An 11,238-nucleotide genomic window follows, 5' to 3' on the forward strand; every position below is an offset into this window, starting at 1 on the left:
CAGAAGCTAATTGTACTGAAACTTGAGCTTTTATAACATGTTACTACTGTAGTGGGACCACTCCGCACCACTTTGGTGGGGTTGTTGTGTAATTGGTAGTAGTTTACGTTGCAGACATATTTAAAAAAAAAAAAAGATGTCAAATCAGACATTTCTGCCTATTACTGTAGACCTCAGCATAATTCTCAAAGCAATCAATGCATTTCATCCATTAAACTATTGATGGGGGGTATTAATTCATATAATGTTTAACTACTCACTGTGGACGTTCTCTCTGCCAACTTTCTTCCACCCAAGAAGTCCTGAAATGTTGCTGCTCCTGTCAAAAGAAATGAATCATTAATAAGAACCAGCAAGGCCAGAGGCGAGCTAGAAGCTGGGCCATGATATATACAGGCTTCACATTCTTTTAATTGAGTGCTGAACTGTACATGTAAAAGGAGCAAACAGCCCACTAGGGTTTTACTAAGAGTCTGAAAGCAATACAAGGAAGGGTATATCCATCAAATCTATTTATTGAATATTTAGGCTTTTTGTTTTTAGATTATATATTTGTTAGACAGTCTAGAGTCAATAGGAACGAGGACTTGTAAGTAATACTGCAACCAAACTGCACCCACAGGAGGCCAGGGAAAATGACCATACTCATGTGTCTAAGTCTTAAAGAAATTAGGTCAAGTCTAGGTGAGAGGAGGTCTAGTCCCGAAAAAGTATTGTGATAAAAATGGAAGAAATGGCTTCTCTTCCAAGACCTCATCTTTGTGTTGTGTTCATTTCTTTGTATTGTTATTCTTTTCTTTCTCTCTCCTTCCACCCACCTGCCTTTATGGAACTACATATCTACTTGTGACTACAAAATGAAGAAATGTGGGTATCATAAAAGAGGCTTACATGGTCACAAAATCATGAGTGTTGAAGTTAGATTTGAATCTAAAGTCTAGTTCTGCCACCTCTTCTTAAAAATTATTTTACCCCCTTGAGTTTTAATGTATTACATCATAAAATGAGGTTGATAATACAGATGCTCTTCAACTTACAATGAGGTTCTGTCCTGATAAATCTAAGTTGAAAATATTTCAAGTCGAGAGTGCATTTAATATGCCTAAACTACCAAACACCATAGCTTAGCCTAGCCTAGCTTAAATGTGCTTAGAACATTTAAATTAGCCTATAGTTGGGCAACCTCATGTAAAACAAAGCCTACTTTATAATAAAGTGTTGAATATCTCATGTGATGTATTCAATACTGTACTGAAAGTGAAAAACAGAATGTTTGTAGGGTACTGAAAGTATAGTTTCTACTGGATGCAAATTGCATTCACACCATTGTCAAGTCCAAAACTCTTAAGTCAGGGTCCACCTGTACTGACCTCATGAAGATTTTATAAAGAATAAAAAATAATATATGAAATTCTGAGTTGAGTTATTGGCATGAAGATGATAGTCAGTATTGGGTAAGTGATGACTATGATAATGAAGAAGGAAATAAAGTTTACTTGATCAATTGGGATGGCCATTTTAGTGAACCAAAGTCCCAAGGCAGATTTGAGACCTAGATCACGATCAACATCCTTAAAACTCACTTTGTCCTATATGTGTGTACTTTAGGTACCTGCTGGGCATTTCCCAGACTAATGTTTAAAAATGATGGAAGATGGCCAGGCACAGTGGCTCATGCCTGTAATTCCAGCATTTTGGGAGGCTGAGGTGGGCGGATCATTTGTGGTCAGGAGTTCAAGACCAGCCTGGCCACCATGGTGAAACCCCATCTCCATTAAGAATACAAAAAAAAAAAAAAAAAATCAGCTGGGCGTGATGGTGCATGCCTGTAATCCAGATATTTAGGAGACTGAGGCAGGAGAATCCCTTGAACCTGGGAGACAGAGGTTGCAGTGAGCCAAGATCACTCCACTGTACTCCAGCCTGGGCAAGAGTGAGAATCCATCCCAAATGAGTGAGGAGGAGGGGAGTAGGCTCGATCTAACGTGTAGCTGAGAAAGCCAAGCCCATTTATGCAGCCTAGAAATAACGTTTGTAAAACCATACATTATCAACCTATTTTAACAGGGCTTAAAATATTCTGTCAAGCAGGCTAGAACAATTCCTTCCATCTAAGTTTAAATATATTCCATAGTAAAGAAATATGCTGTGGTTAGACAAATGTAGCATTGAGCTTATTACTTTGTATATGTTTTCTCTGTTTGAAAACATAGTCCTTAACCTTATCCTTATATCTGAAGAATGTTTAGAATTTTATAAAACAAGACCATAATCTCGACTGATCTTCACTGTGATCCTGTGAGGTCCTTGTTATTATTGTCATCACCAATTTACAGCTTAAGCTCAAAGTGGATTAAGCAACTTGCCCAGTGATCACATCATTGGTGTATTCCAGAAACACAGCTACAACCATGATCTGCAGCTACTAAGTCCAGAAATATTTCACTAGAGGATTAGAAGTGGGTTTATACTTTCAGTGCTGAAGGCCACAGATCAACTTGAGTCAGCACCTTTTAATCCAAACCTCTTAGGGAAGTATATATTTACTCTGAAAATGTTTCATATATAAGTGTCTCCTGGCTTTCGAGTATCTTTAGGCTCTAAACTATTTTTAAATAGACGTAATATAACTGATTTCTTAGGTAAGTATTGTTCATCACAAGGAAGATTGTACAAGTATTCCAAATATATTGTCATTCATTTGTTCATACAAAAATACCTAAAATAAGCCTTTACTATGTCCTAAACACTATTTTAGCCTCTATACACACCCAGTTAAAAAATAAAAATGAAAATCAGACAAAAGTCGCTGCTCTTTTGCAGCTCACACTCTAACTTAGGGGAAGATGAAATATATAAATAAGTACCATATACAATTTATTTCATGGTGTAAAGTTCTATAGAAGAAAACAAAGTGAGAAATGGAATTAGGGATTGCTGGAGTGCTACTTTACATAGCGTTATTTGGGAAGACCTCACTGATAAAACTATATATGACCAGAAACCTAGAAAAATAACTAAGTAGAGTGACCTATTAGGAGGCTATTGCAGTATTTTGGGTGAGAGATGATGATGGCTTGAAACAAAGGAGGGGTCAGTTTAGATAGCGAGATGTGGTAGAATATAAATACATTTTGAAGACAGAGCCAATGAGATTTGTTAACAAATTAAATATGGACTTTGAGAAAAAGGCAGAATATTTGGTCTAAACTCTGATAGGTGACTGTGAACCTATTAAGGTAATGAAGAAAGAGATAGGACTAGGTTTGGGAGGGAAAGTTAGGTGTTCAGTATCAGACATACTACATTTTAGGTGTCAATTGGATACCCTATGGAAGAGTCTTATATGCAGGCAGATAATTCTGGAGTTTAGAGAAGAGGTCCTGTTGGAGATTAAAAAACAGAGAATTGCCCGTGTATGCAACACATTTAAAGTCATGAAATTTAATGACTTCTAGGGAGTGTGAGTAGATAAAGACAGGGCTCAGAGATGGACCCTGAGACATTCATAAGGTTAGAAATTGGAAAGAAGTAGAGCAACCAGAAAAAAAAGACTGAGATAAAGACCAGAAGCCCTTTGCTTAAATATGTAGAGCATATTTTTGAATCATAGATTATGTGTAGAACTCTTATACTTTACCTCTGATCCTTAATTTTATTTATTCATCTATATCATGTCCTTTAAAAACAGTGACATAATTCCATATTCCCTTATCTTTACCTTTCTTTTTATTAACTAACTATTTATTTATTTTGAGACAGGGTCTCACTGTGTCATCAAGACCGGAATGGAGTGGTGTGATTTCAGCTCATTACAACCTCCACCTACTGGACTCAAGCAATCCTCCCACTTCAACCTCCCAAGTAGATGGGACCATAGGTGCATGCCACCACGCCCAACCTATATTTTGTATTTTTGGTAGACACGGGGTTTTGCCATGTTGCCCAGGCTGGTCCCCAACTCCTGAGCTCAAGTGGTCCACCTACCTTGGCCTCACAAAGTGCAAGGATTACAGGCATGAGCCACCATGCCGTGCCTGGCCTCTACTTTTCTTAAGTGATCTCTCCTTTCGCCTGAAATCTCTTGATACTGCAATAAGAATTCCTTGAAGGCATGGCACAGATTTCACTGAGCTCTGTCTACTCCCCCCAGGTCCTGCTCAAGGTGTTTGTAAGATGCATGTGAGTGTACAAATCAACTGCTGAAATTCAGAGATTGCATCTGCATTATGACTTTATGAATCCTGCTCCTAACATCAAATGTGAATGGAAAAAGGTTGCCAGTTCTTCAAAAAGCTAACATTTTCCTAAGACCCAGAAATTTTACTGCTAGGAATACACACTAAAGAATTGAATGCTGGCTCTCAAAAAAATACTTGTACACCAATGTTTATAGTGGTACTATTCACAATAACGAAAGGTAGAAGATGCCAAAAACACATAATGAGAAAAAGAAGAGTCTCTTCAATAAATGGTGCTGGGAAATTGGGTATCTACATGCAGAAGAATAAAATTAGGTTTTCATCTCACACCACACACAAAACTCAAAATGGATTAAAGCTTTAGATGTAAGATCTGAAACTATAAAACTACTAGATGAAAACAGGGGGGAAGCTTCATGATACTGGGCTAGGCAATGGGTTTTTGGATAGGACCCCCAAAGCACAGGCAACAAAAGCACAAACAGACAATGGAATTACACAAAACTAAAAAGCTTCTGCACAGCCAAAGGGACAATCAACAGAATTAACAGACAACCTATTGAAGGGAAGAAAATAGTTGCAAACTGTACATCTGATAAGAAGTTTATGTTCAAAATATACACAGGAACTCGAGCAACTCAAGAAAACAACCCAATTAAAAACTGGATGAAGAACCTAAACAGACATTTTTCAAAAGAAGATAAATAACCAACAGGCATATGAAAAAAAATACTCAACATCACGAATCATTAGGGAAAGGCAAATTAAAACTACTATGAGATATCTCCTGACACGTGTTAGAATGCACCTGACACGTGCTATTAAGAAAAAGACAAATAGCAAGAAGCTTAATAGCACCTGACACATGCTATTAAGAAAAAGACAAATAGCAAGAAGTGTTAGCGAGGCTGTGGAGAAAAGAGAACCCTTGCACACTGTAGCTGGTAATGTAAATTAGTGCAGCCATTATGGAAAACAGTATGGAGATTTCTCAGTAAATTAAAAATAGAGCTACCATATGATTCAGCAATCCACTACTGGCTATACTTAAAAAACGAAATCATTTTAGTCAGAGAGTTACCTGCATTGCCATGTTCGTTATAGCATTATTTACAATGGTCAAGATATGGAACCAACCTAAATGACTGTCAATAGATGAATGTGTAAAAGAAAATGTGCTATATACATAGTGGACTACTAATCAGCCTTAAAAAAAAGAATTCCTGTCATTTATGACAACATGGATGAGCCCAGAGGGCATTTTGTTAAGTGAAAAAAGCCAGGCACAGAAAGACAGATACCACATGATCTAACTTATATATGAAAACTAAAAATGTCATGAACTCACAGAAGCAGAGGAGGATAGAATGGTGGTTATGAGGGGCTGGGAGGCTGGTGGTGGGAAGGACTGGGAAGATGGTTGTCAAAGGATACAAAATCTCAGTTAGACCAGAGGGATAAGTTTAAGAGACCTATTGTACAACATGGTGACTATAATTAATAGCAATGTATTGTATACTTTAAAATTGCTAAGAGAGTAGATTTTAAGTGTGCTCACCACAAAGTAAATCTGAAGTATGTGAGTAGTGGTTACGTGAATGGGCTTCATATAGTCATTCCACAACGTACACATATGTCAAAACATCATGGTATACACAATATGCACTATATTTGTCAATTTTAAAAAGATTTAAAAGAGTTTTTGTGTGTTATTCATATTCCACAAATGTGAAACTTTTTATTTAACATTTACAAAATAGACATAACAATTGTGTCTTATGTAAAACATAAAAAATGCAAAATGTGTTTTAATGATATAGCAATGGGGATAATACGCATGCATATGTACATAAACATATAATCTGTTAGACTACCTGTATATGCATACCATATATATGCCTATGTTTATATATATGTATGTCATATGCATATGCCTCATACATGCATATATACAGGTGTGCTTATATATGCACATGTATGTATATATTTATGAACACATTTATATGTGTATATGCATATTTACACATACATATATTGTATACATATTCATACATATGAATGCCTATATCCCCATAAATATGTACATATATTATTTTTTCTGAATCATTTGAAAATAAGTTATAAACATATTGCCCCTTTTGTACATGGTATGCATTTCCTATAATCAGGAACATTCTATTGTAATACCACATACAATCATTAAAATCAGCATATTAGTATCAATAGTACTAAAACTTAATCTATACCTCTTTTCAAATTTCATTACTTGTACTACTATGCTTTTTAGTAAAATAAGAAACATTGAGTTAAAACTTATGGAATGTAATATAATGGGTAGCTGAACATTTTTGAAGACTTTCTCTTGTATCTAGGTCATTGTATTTTTAATCACTGAGATAATATATTATGCAACATGCCTGGGTGGATGAAGAATGGATTCAGGAATTAAATTCATTGAGTTACTTAATCCCAAATGTGGGTGCTTTTACATTGTGAAACTATTAATCATTCTAAGAATAGAAGGAGGGTCAAGAAAACAATTGTAAAGTCCTGAATATCTTTCAGCCTAAAAAGTATTCTCTGTTTGCTTTTTCTTTGATCGTGAAAATCTACAAGCAGTCATAAAATTTGACTGGAGTTATAATCATTTGAAACTTTCAGGGTGTCTCTAAAACACTTTCTAATAGCCTCAAGTATCATAAGTTGATATTTTTTCTACTTTTCCACTTATAATGAAAATAAGAATTGTGACTTTTATTCATCATTTCCACATGAAAAAACAGTAGAAAAAAAATGGTGTGTTTATTCACCTTGAAAATGCCCAGCTGGGGTTTATTAACCACCCTTTAGCTACTCATCTTTATGATGCTCAAATACAGATAAGATAAAATCACAAAGACCTCCCAGATGACAAGTCCAGCAAGGTCATTAGATTAGAGGGAAGCTGAGTATTCTGTGACTGTGTTATAGTCAACAACAAAGTATCTATGTTTAAGATGTAAGTTATTTGAGTATTTTAGCAAATTGAAATCTACAGTCAGTTTTACACCACCATCTATGATCTAATTGGCATATTCTCTCAGTAGGGGATACCAATACTGCAAACTCATGTTCACAAAAGCCTTATATAATGAGATTTTTCTACAGATGCAGACACACACACACACACACACACACACACACAGGTAAACATGCACAAATACATTCAATCCTTAAGTAAATAAGCTTTACTCATTATCTATCTATCTATCTATCTGTCTATCTATCGACTGACCTACCGACCCACCGACCTACCGACCTACCGACCTACCGACCTGCCTACCTACCTACCTACCTACCTACCTACCTTTATAATCCACTCTAAGCAACAGAAATGAATCATACCCTTTGTAAAGACAGGGACCTAAACGAGTGTACTGTGTCTTTCGCCATATGGAGCTCACAGTCTAGTTGGGATCATTGGCCTGTGAAGAGAGAAACCACAAGCCAACATCAATAGTTCTTTAACACAGGTCTGAACTGAGTGGCATGGGGTCATGATGAACAGCCTGGGTGAGACTGCCTAGATTTATCTAGAAAACTGTCACAGAGAAAGGAATATCTGGACTGTGAAATCTTGATGGCTGAACAAGAGTATCTTAGGGAAAAAGTATTGGGAAGGACATTTATTTATAAATGGAAGAAAAAATATATATATGCATACAGAGATATACATACACATGTATGTATGTAAACATATAGATGTGTAGTGTGTGTGTGCGTGTGTAATATGTAGGTAAAGGTGATGGTATAGGTGAAAGGTGATGGTGGCTATTCCATGCAGACAAAATATATTTTAGGGGTTCAGGAAAAACTACAGGGTCCAGGGTGTAAGATAAATGAAATCAATTTCTTTCTGATGTCATAGCTTCCTCTGGGAAGCAGTAACAGCCACAATCCCTTCAAAAGAGAATTTTAAAGAATATCAGATACATCAGTTGCCATACTCTGTATCACATGCCCTCATTACACTAGCAAAAATTGATTGTAAAAGGAACAGACATCACATTCCAAAATGACTAAGCAGTAAACAGGAAGGTGGTCCATTAATTGGCCTAGCACAGCAAACTGACCCATACTAGATGGTAATGGGTGAATCATTTTGACTCTTTCAGCTTCTTTTTTATTCTGCTGTCAGTCTTTCATCCCTGTGTACAGAATCTGGTCAGAGACAAAACATAAACCAGAAGCCATGTGATGGAAGTATAAGAGTGATATATTTTATATTCCATAGCAGACTATAAAAACAGATAGATAGATAGATAATGAGTAAGCCTTGTTTATTTAAGGATTGAATATATTTGTGCATGTATATCTGTATATGTGTGTGTGTGTATGTGTGTGTAGAAAATCTCATTATATAAGGCTTTTGTGAACATGTGTTTGCAGTAGTAGTTTCTCCAGTTGAAAGAATATGCCAATTAGATAAGAGTGATGCAAATGCTATGGAGTGAGTATTTTCCTGGCTTTGTCGCCCATGACTCCTCATTCAGTCCCCTCTACCCACACCTCACCATGCTGGGCCTGGGCTTTCTTTGGACTCCATGCTCCCTCTTCCCACTGCCTGCATGGTGCATTTCCTCCACTTCATCAGGTCTTTCTGGCAACATCACCATCTCAGGGAATCCTTTTTAGTGAAGTGAGACACCTCTAGTCACCCTGTCTAAAGTTCTACCCTCCATAGATTTTGAAGTTCCCTTTCCTGCCTCCTTCATTTTTCCTTAGCTTGTATCACTATGGAACATCCCACATCTCATTCTCCATCCCTGTTTTGTTTTGCCTCTATTTTGCAATAGAAAGTAAGCTCTGTGGGTGCAAAATTTGAATCTACTGTATTCATGGCTCTATTCTGTGTTCACTGTTCGTTGCCTAAATTAGGTCCAGGAATCTGGTTAGCACTTGGGCAAGTTATTCGTTATCCCTAACTCCCCCGATGCATTTTTTTTTTTAAGACAAATACTCACTCTGTCACTCAGGCTAGAGTGCAGTGGCATGATAACAGCTCACTGCAACCTCGAACTCCTGGGCTCAAGCAATCCTACCGCCTCAGCTTCCCAAGTAGCTGGGACTATAGGTGTGTGCACCATGCTATCTAATTTATTTTATTTATTTATTTATTTATTTATTATTGTAGAGAAGAAGTCCTGCTATATTGCCCAGGCTGACCTCTAACTCCTGACCTCAAGTGGTCCTCCTGCTTCAGCCTCTGAAAGTGCTGGGATTACCCAGCCACAGATTCATCTTCTACTCTTCTTCTGCTTTGCTCTGTGCCCCGGGAGGTAGACTCCTTTGGACTGGATCCCTTGTCAGATGGCTTCTGGGTGCTTTCAGCCAATGGGAGGTACTGTGAAGTGAATGTAGGGAGGGAGGAAAGAGAGGCTGTGGTATTTCCTCTCTGTCGCATCATTGCTTCCATTCATCTCTAGCAGTAGCTGCATTCCTCCACAATTCCTGCCAGGTATCTTGTTCCTCTGGAGTTGCAGCTCTAACTTGGCTCAAATAAAGCAATTCTTCCTTTAATTCCTTCCACCCTGGAGGTGTAATGGCTTCCTGCTGCTCCTAATCTCTAAGCACTGCATCCTCTCTAGATTTATACTTGTAACCCTATCTACATATCATTAAGTAGACCCTTCGTTAAAATCTCTTCATTTGTACCATCTGCAATGAGTTCTCTTTCCTTCCAGGACTCTGACTAAAAAAAATCAATAAAGACTGTTGAAAGGCTGCTGAATGAATGAAAAGTCTTGGCATCCTTCAGAAATTTGACTGATTGACTTTGGCACTGGAACAGCCATGGAAGAGATACTAAAAGAGGAAAGGCTAGAAGTCAGCACCAAGAAGATAACTCTGGTATGTCTTGCCAATCCTCGAATGTGTGTATGTAATGCAATAGCCACTGGTTAAGGAGTGATGAATTCAGTCCACCAGCAAACTACTTTTCTTCTTTATGCCAATTGATTTGTCTTGTTATTTGTATTTCGGTTGAATACTTTTATTTTTTAATTGTACCTTTTTTTTTGCAGTCTCACTCTGTCACCCAGGCTGGAGTGCACTGGAGCAATCATAGCTCACTGCAGTCTCGACCTCCCAGGTTCAAGCAATCCTCCTGCCTCAGACTCCCAAGAAACTGGGACTACAGATACATGCCACCATGCCCAGCTAATTTTTATTTTTATTTTTTATTTTTTGTAGAGACGGGGTCTCACTATATTACCCAGGCTGATCTTGAACTCCTGGGCTCAAACAACCCATCCATCTTGATCTCCCAAAATGCTGGGATTATAAGAATGAGCTACCGTGCCCAGTGGTTAAATACTTTTCTGCTGGTACAATATAGTGCTTGAAACAGATCAGAATGCTGGTATGATTATGCTTAGATGTGAGGTGGCAGAGTAAGGAAAGCATTTAAATCATTGTTGAATTCTAACTTTCTACTGACTAACTTGTCTAGCTTTTCTGAGCTTACTCATCTAGAAAACTGACAGAAACTCCATAAAGAAGTTATAAATACATACAAAGATATGACTTATGTAAGGTGCTTTTCACTGTGCATGACATAGTATTTGCTCAATAAATGTTCATTTCTCTCCTGCTTTTCTCTCTTGTTTCGCTTTCTTTGTCTCTCTTCTTTCTTATTGAAGTTCCACAAATAAACTGGGATCAGAGTGATTTGCTTCTACTATTTTTTTTAAATTTCCTCCAATATGTAAAAAGTCTATGCAATACTATTCTAGGTCAGGAAACATAAGGGATTTATACCTTCAGGAAATTCAGATATAACAGAAGTTTACAAGAAAAAGAGGGAATCAGAGACAGACTCTGAATTGTCACTCTCCCAAGATAAGGCCTCCAGAAAGGTATGCTCCACGCTGTGCAATCAACTTGGTATGCCTGATTGCTTGGCAAGTTAAGCAATATTCCACAGGCATTAGAGTTACATACCATGAGCTCAAAATGGAGCCCATTTCAAGATATTGAACAAGGGAATCTTGGCTGT

At 37.3% G+C, this 11,238-nt stretch overlaps 1 long non-coding RNA gene across 1 annotated transcript in view; it reads right to left on the reverse strand.

The window, feature by feature from the left end:
• Nucleotides 1–309, reverse strand: part of LOC117066608 — a 615,645-nt gene extending 615,336 nt beyond the window's left edge. The window contains exon 1 of the long non-coding RNA XR_004430401.1: nt 261–309. This is a non-coding gene — a long non-coding RNA (uncharacterized LOC117066608). The remainder of the gene's footprint in view (nt 1–260) is intronic.
• Nucleotides 310–11,238: the final 10,929 nt, after the last annotated feature.

This window comes from Trachypithecus francoisi, unplaced genomic scaffold (assembly GCF_009764315.1).
Source record: "Trachypithecus francoisi isolate TF-2019V2 unplaced genomic scaffold, Tfra_2.0 Lachesis_group20, whole genome shotgun sequence".
Taxonomy (NCBI): Eukaryota; Metazoa; Chordata; class Mammalia; order Primates; family Cercopithecidae; genus Trachypithecus; species Trachypithecus francoisi.